Source organism: Notechis scutatus, chromosome 11 (assembly GCF_049901735.1).
Source record: "Notechis scutatus isolate UNSWTSFEM ecotype Mainland chromosome 11, rNotScu1.2, whole genome shotgun sequence".
NCBI lineage: Eukaryota > Metazoa > Chordata > Lepidosauria > Squamata > Elapidae > Notechis > Notechis scutatus.
In genome coordinates, this window is record NC_142019.1 from 11,604,404 (window position 1) to 11,627,100 (window position 22,697).

Sequence of the window (22,697 nt, forward strand, 5' to 3'; positions counted from 1 at the left end):
GTTGTGCCTGGATCCCAAAATCTAAACGATCTATGGTTGGCTTTGTAACCTACAAAAATAATTTCCTAGCTCTATGTTGCCCTTTCAGTCTTACTTGTGAGGGAATATGCACCCATGCTGGAGCTCCAAATGTATGTAAATAACTTAAATTTGGTTTTCTGCCATGCCAATGAGTGAATGGCAATTCACCAGTTGTTGTGTTCACCACATTGTTTAACACATGGTTGCTACACATTATGGCTTCACCCCACCGTGTTTCAGGCAAATCTGAACCGGATAACATAGTGCGAGCCATGGCTTGTAACGTTTGCCCTCTTCATTCTCCAAATGAGTTATGTTGTGGCCTGTAAGGTGCAGAACATTTATGCTCAACACCAGCCAATTTTAACATAGTTTGGAATCTATTGTTAATAAACTCAGTCCCATTATCAGTAACTAAAGTAATTACTTTACTCCTCATTTTTCTCTCAGCAAATCTTAGCCAATTAAAGAAATGTTGGAATGTTTCTGTTTTGTATTTCATTAAATAGCAGAAACCATACCATGAGTAATGGTCCATTATACTCAAAACATAGCAGGCACCTCCCAAACTGGGTTTCTTAGGACCAATTATATCAGCAAACACAACCTCTAAAGGTTCTTTGGTCTTAAACTCATTCAGTCTGTTTGCTGGAGTAACCTTGCTTTTCTCCTGACTACAGACATTACAGTTTAAATACTTGCTACAGGGTTTTAATTTTATCCCTCTGACAATTTAACAGTTTGTTGCAGCATTTTGAAATTAATGTGCCCCAGATGTCTATGCAGTAAATGTATACATTCATCATATGGCTTAACATTGTTATAAACCGAGTTAGCCATCTGCAACTGGTCATCATGTATCAGATATAAATCATTCTCTAAAGTAGCAGTAACACTTTTATCCTCTTTCTCTATTATACAGTTATCTCCCCTAAAGGTTACTACATAACCAATATTAACTAAAGCCCTTACTGATAACAAATTAAATTTCAGTTTAGGTACATATAACATAGATAAACGCTCATTTACACATGAACAATATGCAGTACCTTCACCAGACACTTTCATCTTCCATCCATTTGCCAATGATACATGTTGCTTACACATGGACATCTTTACAAACCTCTCTCTATTTCTAGTAATGCACTGCGATGCTCCACTATCAACTACCCACAAATCATGGTTTACAGTTGAATTGGTAGACATAGCTAAATTAACATTCTTCTTTGCCTTCTGGTGATTACCAGTATTCTGTTGTTTTCCCTTCTTACAGAATCTAGCTGTATGTCCCCTAGCCCCACAAGAAAAACATTTCCTAACAGTATAGGCAGTTGAAGACAATCCTCTTCGTGTGGTTGTTCCTTCCTCAGTTGGTCCCTATCCTGTCTCTTCTTGCTTCTTCTAACAATCTTCCGGTTATGTCAGTCAATGTCTGTTTATCTCTTGTCAGGACTTCCAGTGAAGATACGTAATCATCATAATTTTCATCCAATGAGGAAAGAATGATGTAAACCTGATGCAGCTCTGAAAAAAATCAGTTCCTTTTCATGTAGCTCTTGAAAAGTTCTTTTCATGAAGTTCAAATGAGCTAACATATCTCCACCTTTCAGAAGACGTGCTCTAAACAGTTTACGTGTAAGATGTATGTGTGCACCTACACTGTCACGAACATAAATCCTCTTCAAATTCTCCCAACACCTAGCATCAGACTCTTCTCCATGAATATGGACTAGCTGCTGGTCACTCAGTGTTAGTCCAATTATACAAAGAGCTCATTCATTGTTCCGTTTAAAGTCAGCTAACTTTTTGGCATCGTCCTCATTATTTGGATCCCAAGCATTTACATCCAGTGGATCCTGAACTGAAGCCCATAACCCTTCCCTACACAGAAGCAGACTGCACTTCATAGACCAGGAAACATAATTTGTTCCATCCAACTGGGTTATCAGTGATAGACTTGTTGAAGTGACTTGTGCCATCTTTACCAGGACAGTAACCCATAATTAAACAGTAGACAGCTGTCTGTATACGGTACTGTGTATTCACACTAACTCTCAGTTATCTGAGCCTGGGCCATAACCAGTGTCGAGGTATTCCCTGTTAGGAGAATGAGTGCACTCAGGGAAACATAGTGAGAGTGATATTGAATAACACACAACCAGCATACAGATACACTGAACAGTAAAATGTAGGTTTTACTTCCAGTAAATGGGTAAACAAAGTCCAACAAACAGTCCAAATCATACACAGTGAAAGCAGTTAGTATCAGTCCAGGGATAATCCACAAACGAATTCCAATATCATAAACAGAGTTCAGTAAACGGAGTTTGCTAACAGTTGCAAGACTCACAGCAATCCAAGCAGAACGACGATCAGGCAAAACGGCAACACAGGAAATGCAAGAAGAGAACAAACCAGGTTTCTGGCTCCATCTTATGGCCGTTGGAGGAACCTCAGCCAAACACAATTACAGCATTATCTTAAAGATACAACAGTCTTAAATAACTATCCTGGTTTATATATTTCCAACCCAACTGTTAGATGACTATAATTCCTAACACTGTTCATCATTAAACTTTCTTTCAAATCAATCTCCATGTTGTTTCCAGCATCTTTCTCCCGGCTTAGAACTGAACCAGATGGATTTTCCTTCCAACACCATTTTGTATTTTTTTGTTAAGAGGCAGATGGGCATAATCTAGGTAAAGTCATAGAGTAGTGCCAGTCATCTCTTGCATTTTAAAGGAAGGCCGCAGAGCCTCTGTAAAGCCCAGAGAATTCCTGCAATGGTGACTATGCCAAATGCTCTTTCATTTTTCCAAAAAGACTAAAATAAAATCAAGCTTGGGAAGGTGACTAATGAGTAACAGGAAAGTAAGATCCTTATTGCAGTAGAAATTTCCACATTCAGCAGCCGTCTTTAATCTTAATATGAGGTCCAGTTTTAAGTTCTGTTGCTAGATTGTTGTACCTAAACTTTAGATAGCTCTATATGCTTAGGCAGAGGTGGTGTTCAGCAGGTTCTGACCAGTTTCCAGTAGAGGAAATTTTGAATAGTTTGGAGAACCGGCAAATACCACCTCTACCTGAACCCTGTCTATTCTCTGCCTCCTGAGTCCCAGCTGATTGGCTGGGTCTTCTTTGGTAGCCCTGCACAGGAGAACGGAGCTGGAAAGCAGGTTAGTGGGGTTCCCCTGGAATGGAGATTTTGCAATATCCTTCCTCTGCCATGCCCACCAAGCCACGCCCACCAAGCCAAGCCACACCCACCAAGCCACGCCCACAGAACTGGTAGCAAAAATTTTGAATCCCACCACTGTGCTTAGGGAGTTAGATGTCTTTTGACACAGTTCATTAACAGTTTTAACAACTTAGAGAGAGCTTTTGATTTAGATGTTTTAACAAAACTTCTTTTGCAGATCTGATGTTGTTTTCATACAAATCAGTTTTGGATTATGGTGCAAGGGATAACCAAAAAAAAATTGTGTTAGGCACAGATTAATAGATAATGGAACTCTGCCCTTGGCTTTATTTTTTTATTTTTTATTTTATTGTAGCCGAAAAGGTTTAAGGAATCAGGAAATCTGAAGCTGAACATTATTTTTTTCCCCCATTCACTCGAAGGCTCTCTCTCCAGCAGAAAAATTATTGCTTCTGAATATTTAAGGATGGAGAAGGAATCCTAAAGGAAGAATTTGAAGGACATCTGTAGTCTACTACATAAAGGTCTGAGTTTAGCTCAGGGTGATTTTGCTGACATCTCTATGTTGTTTTCTTGCTAAGAGCACTTAAAGGCCTTGCCATTCTTTTTCTGGACCTTTATTTTTTTAACTTTTAGATATCCAAGCATTAATCAGGACCAAGCCTGCTTCATATCAAGCTCAGCCAAGATTGTCCCAGTTCTGCTGCCAATTCCTTCAATTAAAACAATCAATATGTAGTGTGCTTAAATAAATTATAAGAAGGAAGATCCTTGCTTTGGGTAATGAAGAAGCAGTACAAAATGGGAGACAGGAAAAGAGACATGGGTAATGGGGGAGAAGAGGCAATGTAATGAATTCTTTTATCACCTGGAGATTAACCAGAATATCCACAATGTTCCCGGCCTACAACTTTTTGTTACTGTTCCAATTGTATTCATGAAGCTCTTTGAACTTTTTCATGGAAGATCTTCTAAAAAGCTGTTTCCATAAATCCTTCACTTCTGTTTGTCGTTTTGTTTTCTCTCTTGCTGTAAAAATTTCTCACTGTGGAATTACAGACATTTTGATTGCTTATAACCTCTCTCTCAATAAAAAAGAAGAAGGGAAGGGAACCCTGCCTTCTAATATTAAATAAATTCTGCAAATTGCAAGAAAATATACACCCTCCAAGAGCTGACCCTACCATCAGGCAAAATAATGACATGTATTTTGGCAAAGGATGTCTGGGTCACGAAAAAAACAGCAAACAATGGGATTTAATTTATGGCTGCAGTATTTTTACTGTCTGGGTAAAAGGTCCTTGTGAAGACCGTTGTTGGATTCAGCAAATAATTGGCTTGTGTGGGGACAGTGATACAAGTTGGATAAGGGGCAGGTTTTCATTCTCAGACAGCAAACCCTTGCAGTCTAACTAAGCTCTTCCCAACAACCTTCAACCTGTAAGAAAATGGATTAAGAAAGTGGACATGCAACCATGTGATTTCCTATCAGTTGACTCAAGCAGTCCAATGTATCATGAATGAAGGCAAATATACATGTCTCAGGATAATGTTGAAGGTTCCAACCTGGGTTTTTTTTTATATAGAAGATAATTCTTTATTGGCCAAGTGTGATTGGACACACAAGGAATTTGTCTTGATGTAAATGTTCTCAGTGTACAAAAAAGAAAAGATACATTCATCAAGAGTCAAGAATCATCAGGTACAACACTTAATAATAGTCATGGGGTACAATAAGCAATCAAATCATAGTAGGAAACAGTCAATAAAAACCTTAAGGACAAAGTTACAGTCATACAGTCACAAGTGGGAGGGGATGGGTGATAAGGAGATTAATAGTAATAGTAGTGCAGACTTTGTAAATAGTTGGACAGTGTTGAGGGAATTATTTGTCTGTAAATATTTTCACAGCCCTCTTTTTGGATCACGGGACCAGGGACTAGAGGTTTAGTCTTCCAAGCTTTTGGACTTGTGCTTGAGCCTATCCTTAGGGAACTTCTCTCTCACCAGAATGTTCTCTTGAGAGAAAAATTCCCTGAGGATGGGTTCCAGCATGAGTCTAAATACTCAAAAGACTAATCCTCTGGTTCCGGTGACCAACCAAGATTGAATCCAGTCCAATTTGTCATCTCTTTCTACTTGAGCAAGGTTCTCCAAACTGTGAGGTGTAGCTCCCTATCTATGCAGACAGAATCCAGGGAAGGTGTGAAAAACCTTTAGTTGTATGTTATTACAATAAATCCATCTTTCCCAAAGTCCTATTGACTTGTTCACTTTGTTTTCATTGTTCACTTTGTTTTCATTGTTTTCATTGTTCACTTTGTTTGGATTTTTAGGGGAGGTGTTTACATTAAGATTATCCCAAAGGAAGCATGATAGGAAAAAGTTTAGGAACTAAATTAGAGGTCAATCCAAGATCAATTCAGTCAATCAATCAATGAATCCAATCAATCTAATGAAAGGTCAATCCAAAATCAATCCAATCCAAGGTCAATCCAGGATCAATCCAAGATCAATGAAGTGAAAATATGACTTTGTCTTCCTGTTCCTTTGTATGAAGACGAGGAGTTGAGATTTCCAGAGTTTCATGAACAGAGTGCAATGGTGTGAGATCATCTTGTTCTCAGATTTCATAAAGGCACTCCTCCCAAGAAAATGTTTAATGTTATCGTGGAAACAAGATCGTTTTGTTTGATTGAATGAATAATAACAAGAACCACTGTGTTAGTGTTTTCCTCCATTAATTTTTTAAAACATAGTTAATGTGTTTATATTTCCTCTGGCAGGTTTCTGCTATTAATATATCCCTTGCCTTCCAAGGAGAAATGGGAGTGAAAGGGTTATATTTCACCTTGATCATTAATAAACAAGATGATTGGGAGGAGCTAAATATTTGTTCAGGTAGCTCAATTCTTTTGCAACAGGAGAAGACTGCAATACCTAGACAAAGCATATACCTCCAAGACTTAAGCATAAACCTAAGGATCTTTAAAGGACAGGGGAGACATAATTAAATTCAGATTCAGAAACCGTATGATGCAGGGGTGGGATTCTACCAGTTCGCACCTATTCGCTAGAACCGGTTGTTAACATTCTAAGCAGTTCGGAGAACCAGTTGTTAGAAGAAATTACTGGCCTAATCCTGTAAAGAAAGCAAGAAGGAAACATTCTGGTGTTGCTTACAGAAACTGCCTCTCCATTAACACTTATTAATTCTTGGCAGGACTAGACTTCCTGTCTCAGGAACATCTCTGGAGTTTTTTCCCCCTCCTTTGCTGGTACTTTGCTTGTGTGGAGTGACCATTCAAAGTTACAGTGTCACTGAAAAAAGTGACTTATGACCATTTTTCACACTTACAACTGTTGAAGCATCCCCACAGTCATGAGAAGCCAGGTGAGGAGATGCGTGCCGTGATGTGAGTGATATTGAGTTGGTCACACCCAGCCAATAACATGAGCACCAAGCCACGTCCACCCAGTCACATGACCACCAAACCACGCCCACCACCTAAGCCACGCTCACAGAATTGGTTGTTAAAAATTTTGAATCCCACCCCTGGTATGATGCCATCACGATGCTCCATCCTTCCACAACAAAACATATGTCATTTGTGCTATGGAAAGAATGATGGGATTTCAGCAGGATTTAAACTCATTCATTTGGCCAAAACTGAGAACTTCTGATTTGTTTCAACATCTAAAAGCCATCTTAAAAGGCTTGCCCCACCTCAAAGACACATTCATAGTCCCAAAGGCCTGGGAAAGGGTTGTGTGCATGAAGAATTAGTTCCCCATTAGCAAGCCTTGCAGACGGCAGATGTAGGCTTCCCTTCTGCCAACAATGACCCATCTGTTGTCTCTTCGGTATCATTTCCATGTGCACCTCCGGTTCTGTATTTAATAGCAACACATTTACAGCCATTTGAGGAGGAGTTGGGGACATGTAATAGCAGTTAAATTGGAGATGCACTGCTTTGTTTTTTTCCTTCACTGAAACTTCTGGTCAAGGGTCAAGAAAAAAAGATGACAACTGAAATAGCTCTTCAACAGACCCAAAGGTTAGATCTGAATATTTTTAGGAGAAAGGGTAGGACCCTTCAGTGGAAGCTAAAGAACCCAGGAAATCTTCGAGAGGATGGTGACTTTATCAAGCAGAGATGCCAAAAAAATCTACTTTTCTGTGTAAACTGAGGGATTATTTTATTTTCCCCTTGCTCCTCTCTTTCCTTTAGATTTCCTTTTAGCAGAATGTTTCTGCATGGCTAAATACATTGTTAGCTTTTGTTTAATTCATCTTATTTGTTCAAAAAATATTTGAAGATACTTAAAACTCTTTTCTTGTAGGAACCTAAGATAATAGACAGGGAGGGAGAGGAAAGAAGGAAGAAAATTCCCTCATCTTTCTCCCCAACAACGAATCAGCTACATAGATGGGACATTCAGAGAATGACTGGTCCAAAAGACAAACCGGGAATCTCTATGGCTTCCTTGTTCTCATAAATCTTGAAAACACCCTACTTCAATGTTTTCCAACCTTCCCTATTTCCAAGTGTATGAATGTCAACTGTCGGAATAATTATCAGTGGCCGTGATGGCAATGGAATTCTGGGAATTGAAGTTTGCATTAAACCTAGAGTGCTTTTTTTGGTTTTGCATGGAATTCATTGTACTATTTGGATTTTCATTTTTAAGCAGTGAACTATATATCATCTATCTCCTTTAGTCTCCAAATGAATGAAATTGTCTTGAGAATTACTTTCTCAAATTTACTTTGTATTCTTTTACTGCTTGCTTTTTCTTGTAATGAATTACTTTGTTATATTTGTTTGATGTACACTTTTTGTCCTTTTTCATTTGCTTGGTTATTCCCTTCCCCTTTATTTATTTTCTCTTTAGTTTTGTATTTTAATCTTTGATATTGAAATGTAATAAAGATATTGTTTCAAAAAAAGAGAATTGCTTTTCAGAAAGGTTTGGAAACAGCTACTTAAGGTCAAATGCCCACTCTTCCCCAATTCTTATCTTGCTACCGTATATGAAAATGTCTACTTCTTTCTCTTGCTTTTTTTTTAATAAAAGTTTTTATTTTTAAGACATATACAAACAAAACATAAAAACATCTTCCATTTTATATACATACAGTGTGTCAGTTGGTTACAAATCTTTTGTGCTATCCTTTCGTAGTCATTACTCACAGTTTATACAGATTTTCACATTGTCAAACCACCATATACTTATATATTTATCAGTTATTAATCATCCACGACTAAACTATTTATTCCATCATTTTATACAAGATATTCCAAATTTTATTTTGAAATTTATATTGTACTTTCATCCAATGGTTATATATGTCTATATTATATTTTATATCAATCTATTGAACTTCTATTACAAAATTATCTAATCTATTACATTACCATGTCTCTTTGTCCAACCATTGATAAAACAAATCCCATATCATATAAAATTGCTTATCTTCTTGCTCTCTAATTTCAAATGTCAATTTACTCATTTCAGCACAATCCATAATTTTCTTAATAACTTCTGCCTGCACAGGTATTTTTTCATTTTTCCAATTCTTAGCAAATACAATTCTAGCCACTGTCAGGACATTTACAATCAAATATTTCAGCTCTTTATTGTATATTTCCGGTATAATTCCCAATAAAAAGATATCTGGTTTAAAGTCTATGTGTTGTTTTATCATTTTTTCCAACCATGTGTGGATTTTAGTCCAATATCTTTTTGCATTCGAGCATGTCCACTACATATGGTAATATGAACCAGGTATCTGATGACATTTCCAACATTTATCCGATTTGTTCTTAAACATTCTCGCAATTCTCAATGGGGGTAGGTGCCACCTGTAAAACATCTTATACAAATTTTCTTTATATGCAGTTGACATTGTCATTTTATAATTTTGAGACCACAATTTTTGCCATTTGTCTAAATCAATCCCATATCCAAAAATTTTCCCCCAAGCAATCATTGTTTCTTTGACTTGTTCTTCCTCCAACTTAAATTCTAATAGATGTCCATGGAGTTTTAAAATTACCTTTTGATCAATACCCATCAGAATTTTGTCTAAATCAGTCAACTTATCATAAATACTTTCTGTTTTGAAATCCTTATCAAATCTAGATTGTATTTGCAAATATGAAAACCAATTCATTTTTATACCTTGTTCTTCCAATGCTTGCATAGATTGAAGTTCATCCTTTTCATTCAATATCTCACCATATCTAACTGTTTGTTCCTTTTTATATATTATTGGATAAGAAAAAGCTTCAATAGTAGATATCCATAATGGGATTTTTAAGTAGTATTGTCTTTTTATCTTCTCCCAGTTCAAAAGCAGAGCCTCTCTAACGTAATGTCTTCTAAAATACCCCTGTGTTTTAGTTCCCTTATACCAGAGGAAAGCATGCCATCCCAGCAGCAAGTCATGCCCTTCTAAAGTCAATAATCTACTGTTCCTTAATGTTATCCATTCCTTTACTCACATCAGATTTGTTGCTTGGTAATATAACTCCCAGTTGGACAAGGCAAACCCTCCTCTTGTTCTTGTAACAGTTAAAGTTTTATTCTCGCTTTCTTACCCTGCCAGATGTATTTCAGCACAATGCTATTTAAGTCTTCAAAAAACTCTTTCCCTAGTCGAATTGGAATTGTCTGGAATAAATATAAAATTCTAGGCAATACATTCATCTTAATTGTAGATATTCTCCCAATCAATGACAGTTGTAAGTTTTCCCATTTTGCCAAATCTGTCGCAATCTGCTGTTTGAGTTTAAGATAGTTATCCTCCTTCAGTGTGCTACATCTCGGTGTAATGTATATCCCTAAATACTTAACCTTATTTGTGACCTGTATTTCTAAAACTTCTTCCAACTCTTTCTTTCGTCTTGCTAACATATTCTTAGTTAATATCTTTGTTTTATCTTTGTTTATTTTCAAAACTGCTACTTTTCCATATTCTTCTATCTTTTCTATTAATTTCCAATGGGTCCTCTAATATAAATACCATGGCATCTGCAAAGGCTTGCAATTTATACTCTTCCTTTTAAATTTTCATTCCTTTTATTTCTTTTTCTTCTCTAATATTCCTGTTCAACACTTCCAATGTTAACACAAAGAGCAGAGGTGACAGTGGACAACCTTGTCTTGTCCCTTTTCTTATATCTATGAATTCAGTTAATTCTCCATTTACCATAACCTTTGCAGTTTGTTTATGATATATCATTTCAATGGCTTGGATACATTTTTTACCAAAGCCCATTTGTATCAATTGCAGTAAGATGAATCGCCAACTCATTTGTCAAAGGCTTTTTCTGCATCTAGAAACATCAAAGCCATTTGCTTTTCAGGATGTACCTCATAGTATTCCAAAGTGTCCAGAATTATTCTCACATTGTCTTTGATTTGTCTCTTTGGCAGAAATCCACTATGGTCAGCATGGATCAAGTTATTTAAATATCTTTTTGGTGTTTCTGCCAAGATTGAAGCAAAGATTTTGTAATCTGAATTTAGTAGGGATATAGGACTATAATTTTTAACTTGCTGCGGGTCTATATCCTCCTTCGGTATAAGTGTAATATATGCTTCTGACCATGTTTTGGGTATTCTCTTCTTTGACATAACTTCATTCATGACTTCTAATAGGTGAAGGTTCAATATTTCCTGAAAAGTCTTATAAAATTCCGCTGGCAATCCATCTGGATCTGGTGCTTTTCCAACATTCTGTTTTTTTAAAGCTTCTGTTTTAATTCCATCATTTTTATGTTCCCTTCTAGCATTGTTTCAATATCTTTGGGTATCTGGGGTAAATTCGCTTTCTGTAAATATTGCTTAGCTTTTTCTTTTTGAATATTTCTTGATAATACAATTTTCCTTAGTAATCTTGTATAATTTTTTTCTTCTCCTCATTTCCATAGCAAACATTTCCTTCTTCATTTATTAATGGACTAATCCTTCTTGATCTCTTTTCTTTCTCAGTTTATAGGCTAACCATCTGCCTGGTTTGTTTGCATCTTCAAAGTAATTCTGTTTAGCATTTTTTATTTTTTGTACTAATTCCTCTTTTTCCATTAGTCCCATTTTATGTTTAGTTATATCCATTTTAATTTTAATGTCTTTTTTTGAGGGGACTTCTGTAATTCTTTTTCCAGTCTTTTATAGTTATCTTCCAATGTTTTGAAAGTCTTTTTCTGTTTTCTGTTTCTTTTCCTTGTATTGTCTATTATCAAGCCTCTTGTGTAGGCCTTCATCGTGTCCCAGAGATTCTGTAAAGATGTATCCTCTTTTCTATTTTCTTGAAGAAAGAAAACCAATTCTTTCTCTATTTTCTGTTTAAAGTCTTTTTCCTTTAATATCACATTATTTAAAGTCCATTAGATCTCCTCTTTTGTCCTTTCCAAATGACTGTCATTGGGTTGTGGTTTGCCCAAGTGCTTCTTTCTATTTCAATTTCTCGTATGTTGGCAAGTAATTCTGCTGACATCCATATCATGTCTATTCTAGACCATGATGCATGTCTGAGTAAAAAGTATATTGCTTGCTTTCCACATTTCTTTCTCTCCATGCATCTTTTAAGTTTACTTCTTCTATCATTTGAAAGAAAGATTTTGATAGTATCTTTCTATTTTTCTTTGTTGATTTCTGCATTTTATAGTCCAGCCAATCATTAATTATTGCACTGAGATCTCCCATCATACAAATATTAGCATAGTCCAGTTCAATTATTTTCATATGTAATTTCCTATAAAATTCTTCTTGGTTGTCATTTGGAGCATAAATTGCAATTAAAAGTGTTTTAACATTATTGGCCATTATTTCCACCATCAAAATCCTTCCATTGTCATCTGTATAAATTAGTTCTGCCAAAATTGTATCTCTAATATATAAGACCACACCTCTTTTTTAAAATTGTGTCAATGACGTGAATAATTTCCCTAATTTTTTTTGTTTCAATATATATTCATGTTGTTTTTTAATATGTACTTCTTGTAGGCAAATTATGTCAAATTTTAATTTCTCTAATTTATGGAATACTTTTCTTCTTTTAGTAGCCAAATTAAGTCCATTTATTTTAATCGTAATCAATTTTCTTTCATTCATATTAAGCTTTATAAGAGGGTTTTATTGCTCTAGTAGATCTTAGTTCTCGTTGCTCTCTGGGTAAGATATTCTAAGTAGAATAGCTCAGCTTTTTTGACTGTATCAATTCTGTGTGTTTGTTCCTGCCAGGTGAACAAGAGACCTTCTGGTATCAACCATCTGTAATTTACTCCTCTTTTAAGTAACTCTTTAGTCAAAAATAAATATACTCTTCTCATCTCTCTTACTCTTCTTGGTACCTGTTTCAGCACCACAATTTATTTGTCTTTGTACTTTAATGTTTTCTCTCTTGCCACCTGCAGTATCTGTGTTTTAATAATTTTCTTGGTAAATCTGATGTGAACTCTTGGTAACCTATTTCTCATTGCATATCTTGTATAGACACAGAACACTTCATCCATCCCATCCATCATCTTCTCTTTGGTTTTCTCTAACACTTCTGCCAGTATTTCTGTCATTATTTCAGCAAGGTTTTCACCTTTTCCTTCTTCTACATTTTGAAATCTCAGGTAAAATTCTGATCTATTGATTTCCCATCCTAATGGTCTACTCCTGCTCTTTTCAACATTGCTCAATCGAGTATCAATATCTCCAATTTTCTTGTATATCTTCTTCTTCGATTTTCTTAAATCTGTCCTCATATTTCATCATCATCTGTTGAATATTCTCTACTGTCTCATCTGTCTTTTCAGTTCTTTGCTCAATATTCTCTATTCTCTTTTCAATCTTCTGAATTCCTTGCATAATCAACAGCAATGTCACTTCCTTCTCTTTCTCCTGTTGTAGCATTGTCTGTATTGATCATTGTCCTCCAGATGGTGAAGAGGAGGCTATTGGTATTGAGGAAGCTGGGGCTGTTGTCTTTCTGTCCATCTTGTAATACTTATCTGTAAAAAAAGAAAGAGAAAGAAAAAATGGGAACAAAAAAAAAAGAGTGAAGGAAGACAACTGCCACTCCAAAAATAAAAAGGGGGGAAAAAATCTTCAGGCACTTGTATACCTTTATCCAATTAGTTGCAGTAATATGCGGGGAAAAAGAGAAGATATGGAAAAAAGGATAAAAAATATATTTTATTTTTTTTTTGAAGAAAAAGAGAGTAGGGGGAAGGAGAAAAAAATAAAAAACAATAGTCTAAATATTTCTCTTAATTAAAAAAAGAGAGCAAAAGAAAAAAATTACATTCTAGTTCCTGGGTTAAAAGGTTAAAATCCAAATATAAAAATCCAACTAGAGGGGAAGTAGAAAAGAAGGTAAGAAATAACAAACAATTCTAATAGAAAGCAAGCCACTGCCACTAAATATCCAAGACTCTTTGGTAAATCAACTCAGATTTTCCAGTTCCAGTATTTTCAAGGTCATTTCAATCTTCTTTCTTTCAACTTCAACTCCAACTCCAGCTATTTATAGTTTCACAGATGAGCATCTGTATAAACAATCTGCCATGCTCATCCCACTATCTTTTTCAGTGCAAAGCTCAGAGTCCTTGAGTATAACACGAATACATCAACAAGTAAAAGAAAAAAGAAAACAGTATATCCAAGCCTCTAGATGGCAGTGCTACTTATTTTTCTTCACTTTCACTTCCCCCTCATGTATCCAAAGCCAGGAACAGAAGAAAAAAAAAGTAAAATCTTCTCTTTTTAAAAAAAAGAAAGAAAAAGAAATAAATCTCAAATCAGAAAGACGAGTCTTAATCAAAGTAGACTTTCAAGAGAATTGTTTAAAAAAAATAATAGGAAATTTAAAAAGACCAGTCCAGTTTAAAATTAAGAAGCCTTGCCAAATTCCAAGTTCCAGTAAAAAGGGGAAAAAATAAACTTTCAATTTCACTAGCTTAATCTCGCTGCTTAAGCTCTTTTCTCTTCACTTTTAATTCCACTTTAAGTCTTTCAGGGTGTTCTCTCCAAAAAACAATAAGTAAAAGTTTATCTCACCAAACTGACACACTTTCTTCCAATCTCTTCCATTCCGGAGCTGTCCCAGCTTCAGCAGCTTGAATGGCTGCCTCTCCGCTGCCGGCAAAAAGGGCTTTTCCTGGATTGACCAGGGACTTTGTGATGTCCTTGGAATCAGAAGGACGTGCCCTTATCAATCACCGTCTCTACGGGATGGTTTAGGTCCGTTGGGACCGTCCAGCAGCAGAGATATTGACAGGAATCTTGGAGGATCAAGATTGTGCGTCATACCGCCACGATGCCAGCTCCGCCCTCCTTTTTCTCTTGCTTTTTCTCAGAATCCTGTTTTCAGAGTCACCTGGAATTAGTGGAAAACCTTTACTTCAGTACTTTTCTATGGTGGTTGCCATACATCTCTCTATCCTTCATGAATTTCCCTGTACAAGTAGTCTGTGATGACCCGGGGTGTGGCACAAAGGCAACACAGTCAGATAAGTAAGAAGAGTCCCTTTAGTACCTCCAACTTTGCCCCCAATGTTCAGGTTACCTTCGACTGGAGAAAAAACTCTCCTAAGAACAGTCTTTAAATGGAGGAAATTCAGTCCGAAAACAAAATACACACAAACTGTATATAAAAATCTACACAAACCATGCTGCAGTAATTAACTTAACAGGGTAGGAGAAGGAATTGCACACTTCAAAGGCCAACAAAACACACACAGTTGGGAATATGCCAGGAACACCGATAAGCCACAACCATAACAGATAACTCATGATTTGCTCCCAACAACTTTTCTGTGCGCAGCTTCCCTTTTTAAATATTGTATTCCCAGCTGCAGCTAATGAAGGGAATCAGGGCCCTTTCCTCCCCCATAAGCCACGCAACCCTTGTTGCTCCCTTCCCTGCATGCCATAGGATGAAAAGGGATGGGCCTGGATCTTCCTCCAAATTCCCTCTGCCTTGCTCTACCTCTCCCCTGCTCTACCTAGCCAGACTTTGCCCTTCCCCAGTTTCTTCCACAGCCAACAGAGCCACACTCCCATTCCCTGTCAGCTGCTCGGCCTCCCCCTCCGAATCAAATTCCGACAGGGGCATGACATAGTCATTGACTTACAACTATAATTGAACTCAACATTGTTGTTGCTAAGCGAGACATTTGTTAAGTTTATTCTGCCCCATTTTACAACCTTTCTTACCACAGTTGTTAAGTGAATCACTGCAGTAGTTAAATAAGTAGCACGGTTGTTAAGTGAATCTGGATTTCTCATTGACTTTGCTTGTCAGAAGGTTGCAAAAGGTGATCACATGACCCTGGGACACTGCAACCATCATAAATATGAACCAGTTGCCAAGCATCCAAATTTTGATCATGTGACCCTGGGGATGCTGAAATGGTCGTAAGTGTAAAAAATGGTCATAAGTCCCTTTTTCTAGTGCAATTGAAACTTTGACTAGAGCTCCCTTGGTCTATCATTTCCATCACTTCCCCATTTTAGTCTATGTTTAAATCCAAGAAAGCTAGACTGTTTATTTTCCTAAGGTCAAGTCAACTCTGAAATTCACAAGGGTGCTGATTGACATTACCTGTATCTTCTTAACTTTTAACGTTAAAAGTTTTAATATTAAAAATTAAACTTTTAATAAACTTTAAATATTTTTTTTAAAAGCAAACTTTTTCATGACGAAGCCTTTTGTTGCTTTCAGCGAATGGAGTGATGTTGACTAATATATAATCATCCCACTTACAAGAAGGCAAAGCAATGGTGCAAGACCAGGTATAAGACCCATGCAGCAGCTATGGGGGCAGAGGTGGTATTCAGCAGGTTCTGGAGAACCAGTAGCGGAAATTTTAAGTAGTTCGGAGAACTGGCAAATCCTTGACTGGAGATTTTACAGTCTCCTTCCCCTGCCATGCCTACCAAGTCATGCCCATAGAACCGGTAGTAAAAAAATTTGAATCCCACCACTGCTATCGGGTGTATCTTCTTAACTTTTAATATGCAAAGTTAATTTTTAATATTAAAACTTAATATTAAACTTAATAGAACAGACAAACAGAATGACAGAGTCGGGAGGGACCTTGGAGATCTTCTAGTCCAACCCCCCTACTCAGGTACCGTAGGATTGATCGTCCAATCTCTTCTATAAAACGTCCAGTGTTGGGACGTTCACCATTTCTGGAAGCAAACTGTTCCACTGATTGTTTTCACTGTCAGGAAAATTCTCCTTAGTTCTAGGTTGCTTCAATATTAAACTTTAAATATTAATTTAAAAAAGCACAACTTTTTTTTTCTTAAAGTTTCATGATGATACTTCCTACATTTTTGTTGCTTTCAGTGAGAGGAGTGATATTGACTAATATGTAATCATCCCACCCACAAGAGAACAAAGCAATGGTGCAAGACCTGGTATAATACCAATGCAGCAACTACGGGTGTTAGGCAAAAGTTCGGGCACTGGGATTGGCATTACAGGTTTAAGGTGAAGGCTGTTGAATATACCATTTGCTTTGTGAGTTCTGGTCCCACCTTAGGCAATGAAAGCCAGCTGGGTGACTTTGGGCCAATCCCTCTCTCTCTCTGCCCAACCCTCCACACGAGACTTTCATGACAAGCAACGTTATTGTTATTGTTGTGGGGAAACTAGCAGGAGGAAGGATTATTAGGTATGTCCACCACCTTGAATTACTTATAGGCAAGGCAAAACATAAATAAATCCGTGGCACGAACCAGTTAAGAGAAATAATCAGAATAAATTAAAATAGGGGAAAGACTGTTGCTGTGAGGAACTAAAAACTATTTTCAAGTGAAGGGTGAAAAATACCGGTAGTTCTCGACTTACGACCACATTAGAGTCCCATCTTTTTGTTGCTAAGTGAGATAAGTGTTCAGTGAAATTTGCCTCATTTTATGGCCATTCCTGCCTGCCACGGTTGTTAAGTGAATCTGGCTTCTCCATTGACCTTGCTTGTCAGAAGGTCACATGACCCCAGGCCACTGCAACCGTCATAAATATGAGTCGGTTACCAAGTGTCTGGATTTGGATCACGTGACCATGGGGATGGGTACAATGGTCATTAAGTGTGAAAAATGGTCCTAAGTCACTTTTTTCAGTGCCGGTGAAAAGTTGGAACGGCCACTAAACGAACCATTGTAAGTTGAGGACTACCTGCAACAGAGTTGGGCCTTGGAGGCCTTCTAGTCTAACCCCTTTTCAAACACCAATCCAGATCCAAAAAAGTCAAGAATTATGGCAGAAATGCTTTTGAGGGAGATGCCAAACGTTCTTTAGGAAACACTCAAAACTCAAAATTCGCATTACCGAGCAAGCAACTATCTTCAGAAAGCCCACCTCTCTCCTCCCCATGCCTTAATCACCACAAACCCTATTATTGTTGTTGTTGTAATTTAACTACAGTATACACAGCAAACAAGATAACCAATGTGGGTTTTGTATCACAAACCACGTCGAATACTTCCCAAGTGTTTAGGACTGCGTGATGTATCGGCGGATTATGACAGCAGATCCCAGTAAGGTGGCCTTCTGCAACTGACCAATGGTGATTTTGTCAGCGCCAATTGTTTTCAAGTGCTTGCCTAGGTCTGTAGGCACAGCAGCACCCAATGTGCCCAGTACCACTGGAACCACCTGCACTGGTTTATCCCAGAGTCTCTGCAGTTCGATTCTCAAGTCCTGATACCTGGTGACTTTTTCAAGTTGTTTCTCATTGATTCTGCTGTCACCAGGTATGGCAATGTCAATGATCCACACTTTTTTCTTCTCCACAATCGTGCTATCCAGGGTATTGCGTTCCAAAACTTTGTCAGTCTTTGTCACCCCATGGGGTGCCGCCTTGACATGGCGGGGGGGCTTAACTTCTCCAATGAAGCTGAGACCTGTGCTGGCGGTAGTGTAAACTACCAGCAGGTCAAACCATGCCAGAGAGGTCTTGGCCGAGGAGCAGGACTGAGTGCACCCAACAACCCATGCAATGAATCATGGTGAAACACAACCAAATGAAGCCTATAGTGACTCGGTCGTCACCCGGGTTAACAAGGACCGCTTCGGGTGTTGGGGAACCTGGGCATCTGTCGACAAGTGGGCTACAGGCCATGGGTCCCATAGTTGAGCAACCAGGGCATGGGTCTGCAGGGCTACGGGAAGCTGAACAACCTAAGAAGCGGCAGAAATACACTCTGTCAGAGAATTGCACTGTAATGAAATACAAAGCTGAACCAGAAAAATGAGACTATCAAAAAAGGATATGATGATGATGATGATGATGATGATGATGATGATGATGACGACAACTATGTATACACTTATATTATCTTGTAAACAATTGGCAAATCAAATAAATAAATAAATAAATAAATAAATAAATAAATAAATAAATAAATAAATAAATAAATGATGATTACGATTATTGGGGCGCCTGTCCCTTTAAAAATCAGATTCCTCACTCCGCCTCCACCCCTCCCGTCTCTACTCCTCACTTCTCACCCCCCCGAGAATCCTTTTCTAAGACTCCGATTGGCCTCATCTTTAATTTCCCCACCCCCTCCCGCCGCTGGCAAGGAAGAGAAGCTTGATTGGTGCGGCGGCAGGTTTCGTCACAAAGGCCTCCCTCTTCCGATTGGTCCCGGTGCCCCGTAGAGCTTTGAGGAAAGTAGTTACTTTCAAACCTTTGATTGTAATTGTGTCGGGGAGGGCGGGGGGAGAAAAACAAGAGAGCGAGACGCCCCCGAGGGGCAGTGGTGGAGATCTACGGCGATCCCAAGATCCAGGCAGCCCCGCCCCACCTGGAGAGATCCAAGAGGTGAGCATTCGTGAAAAACGTTATTTTCTGCATTATATTATTTTCTGCATTATGTTCCCTTTGCTCTGGGATTTTTATTTTATTCTCTATAGGGGTCGGGGGGGGGGGTTGTCATTAAAGAAAAGGGATTTAAAAAGATTCCCCCAAAGGGGATACAGATCACAAATATAGGAGGATCACCCGTTCACCGCCCCACGCGGAAAAATTGCTATAAAATTAAACCCGTGTGTGTGATTGGGGTTGTGTAAACCAAGCAATCAGGTTTTGTGAATTGTTTCCTGCTGCGGTTTTTTGGGCCATCCATTGTCTGCTAAACTCGCAAGGTTCGTTTTGAACTAGACCGTGTTATTTCTCCGTGTCATTCATATAAAAAAAGTTAGTCTAAGTGAGTCAAGGAGGCAGAATGACTTGGCTGGTTTATTTTAAAAAAGGAGTTTTTTTTAAATTTCTCTTACAAGCCATTTTAAAAATTAAATAAACTCTTGATTGTGCTGTCCCAAAGGTGCTTTTATTTTCTTCCAAGAGGCAACTGAACTTGTTTTTCTTTGAAGATGCTTTACTTCTCAACTAAGAAGCTTCTTCAGTTCTGGGGTGCTGAGAATTAAAGCCTAATACTTTCTCTTCCCAGTAGTTCCTTTATTTTGCATGGTTATGCAATGGAAAGCTCTTTGCAAAGCTTTCAGAGTTCTTTCAGTACCAGTTCCAGTTTAAAAGAGTTCATTTGCCCTCTTCTTCGTGAACTTTCTTTGTGGGGTTGGACTAGAAGACCTCCAGGGTCCCTTCCAACCCAGTTATTCTATTATTCTATATTTTTTTGTAATGGGATAAATTGTGCTGTTAATTATATGGATAATCAATGCTGCTTTGTTAAGGCAAGCCTGGGATTTTCTCTGTGATGAGGCTTTAAAATGAAACCATCGCTTGTCACCTCCAGCAGTGTTTTTACTGTGAACTCTAAAGGCACAGGAGGGGTTGCGGAAAAATGCTGGCTGCACAGTTTTGTGAATTACAATGGGCGTCTGCTTTTTGAAAGGAATAGTTTTGCTTGTGGAAGGTGAAGCCGGGACACTTGCAAACCCTCTAAAATGCCTGAGCAGATGGCGACAGCGTATAAATTTCATATGGTGGTATGAATAAGAGCATATTTGCTTTTGTTTGTCATACTTTTTGCAGACACCTAGCTTTAATTTTGTCCCCCCCCCCTATTTATATCAGCCCAGAAAGATTCCACCAGACGTAAAACAAACAAAACAAAAAAAATCAATGTTTTTGTTTCCACCATATGTTTTATATCCAAATATCTTGCTTTTAAGATTCTGCTACTATTGTTTACACAACAGCTACCATTTTAATTGTGTGGTTTGATAATTTAGTCAGCTGTTTTCCCAAGCAAGGGATGGCGAAGTCTTTGGAGATACAAAGACTCAGAAGTCTCATCATCATTCATACAGATGAGTAGCAACTGTATGATCTGTGGGATCATTGATTTTATGGTTGATAGATCTCAGATATGCAGAGAGACTAAACTGAATCCCATTTAACTGTGTTGTGACAACAAAATTACAATTAAGTGCCTTCACACATTGCACACAACATGCAACTTGCAAATCAGTACAGAAGGTGCTTATGTATCAAACTTTAACAGAAGTGGACTCGGTCGGTAGAAGAATGGACTATCTTGGAAGACCTATATTTTGGTATAATTAAGTCCTCACATTGTAGGAAGTTGTAACGTGGATCATTGTAGCTTAATGTGTTGGCTAAATCCAGCCAGAGTCGTTTATCGTTTATAACTTAGCACAAAGAATTAATTCAGTTAGGGATGGTTCATTCAGACGTGCTTAAAACCATAATTGTGTGGATCTAGTCTCTCTTTATGATGGAGGGATAAGGATGAGGGCATGACAAACTTTTGGGAATGCATGTAATTCAAATATGGCAGTGAGAAACTTTGACGTAACCCTTAAATTCTTGCATTGCATTTTCCACACTATCTACCTCAATGAAAAGAAATATCCCATGTAAAGCCCTCTTACAACCACAATGGAGACCAAAATTTCTGTTGCTAAGCGAGATGGTTGTTAAGTGAGTTTTGGCCCATTTTACAAGTTTTACAAGTCATAGTTTTTAAGTGAATCTCTGCAGTTAAGTTAGTAACAACGTTGTTAAGTGAGTCTGGCTTCCCTATTTAATTTGATTGTCAGAAGGTCACAAAAAGTGATCACATGACCCTGGGACACTGCAACCATCATAAATATGAGTCAGTTGCCAAGCATCTCAATTTGGATCACATTACCTTGGGGATGTTGTGATTGTCATAAGTGTGAAAAATGGACATAAGCCACTTTTTTCAGTGCCGTTTGTAACTTCAAACAATCCCTAGATGAATAGTTAGTTTACACCTGTGCATTTTAAACACATCCATTTTTTTTTTTTTACAAAAAAAACCCGGTATCTTAATTCAGCAGAAAACAATATTTATTTCTCTCTTCAGAGACAGAAATAAAGATTGTACCCTAAAACAAAAACATAAACTCTGCTGAAGTGAGCTGTATTTGATGTACTTTGTTCCTAAGAGACTGCCCGTCTGTAAATAAATAAACCCTACCTCAAGAACATCCAAATGAATCTCGGACCCATGGGGATTTACCACAAGGCTGCAAATTGACAGTGAGGCAATTAATGCACATAGAATTTTAGTTCTGTGCATATTTTTTAAACACAACTTACCTGCACACCTCAGTTCCTCACTGAATCTTTCCTTTCCTTCCTTTTAAAGAGTTGGAAAAATGACCTCAAAAGAGGAACTTTCTCCAGCCAAGGCCTTTTCAGCCATGAGGTCTGGGAACACAGAGATTGATTAAATCAAAGCTTAAGCACCTGTGCAATTTAAAGAAACGCAACTAATACACCTAGATTCTATGGTCTCCTTTTATATACTGCCTCTCTGTAAAGTAGTCATGATGGGTTAACAGCAAACATACCCAGAAGGAAAAAATGTAGGGGCCTGTTAGGAATGATAGTCACCTAACAGTTGGGTTGGCAATATATAAACCAGGATAGTCATTTAATACTGCTGTATCTTTAAGAGAATGCTGTAATTATGATTGGCTGAGGTTCCTCCAACGGCCATAAGATGGAGCCAGAAACCTGGTTTGTTTTTCTTGCATGTCCTATGATTTCCCTTTTTGCCTATTGCCTGTTCGTCATTTTGCTTGAATTGCTGTGAGTCTTGCAACTGCTCGCAAACTCCGTTTACTGAACTTTGTTTATGATACTGGTAAAGAAAAGAACTTCGTTTTTGGATTATCCCTGGACTGATTGTTTTGAATACTAACTGCTTTAATCGTGTATGATTTGGACTGTTTGTTGGACTTTGTTTACCCGTTTACTGGAAGTAAAACTTACTATTCAGTGTATCTGTGTGCTGGTTGTGTGTTATTCATCACCACTCTCATTATGCTTCCCTGAGTGCACTCATTCTCCTAACGGGGAATACCGCAACAGGGCCTGGTCAAGAAGAATACTTAGAAAAGGGGTATCTCTTATTTTATACCTTGAAATGAAATTATGTAAAAGGAATTGCTGGAAATGGTCTTCATAAGAGAAGGATAAGAGTTATAGTCTCAGCACAT

The 22,697-nt window shown here is 37.7% G+C and overlaps 1 protein-coding gene across 1 annotated transcript in view; it reads left to right on the plus strand.

Annotated features, from left to right (window-relative positions):
• Positions 1-18,884: 18,884 nt before the first annotated feature.
• KLHL25 (kelch like family member 25) overlaps positions 18,885-22,697 on the plus strand; it is a 39,309-nt gene continuing 35,496 nt past the window's right edge. Inside the window, exon 1 of the mRNA XM_026673053.2 lies at positions 18,885-19,062. The gene's annotated coding sequence lies outside the window, so the exon portion shown is untranslated. The remainder of the gene's footprint in view (positions 19,063-22,697) is intronic.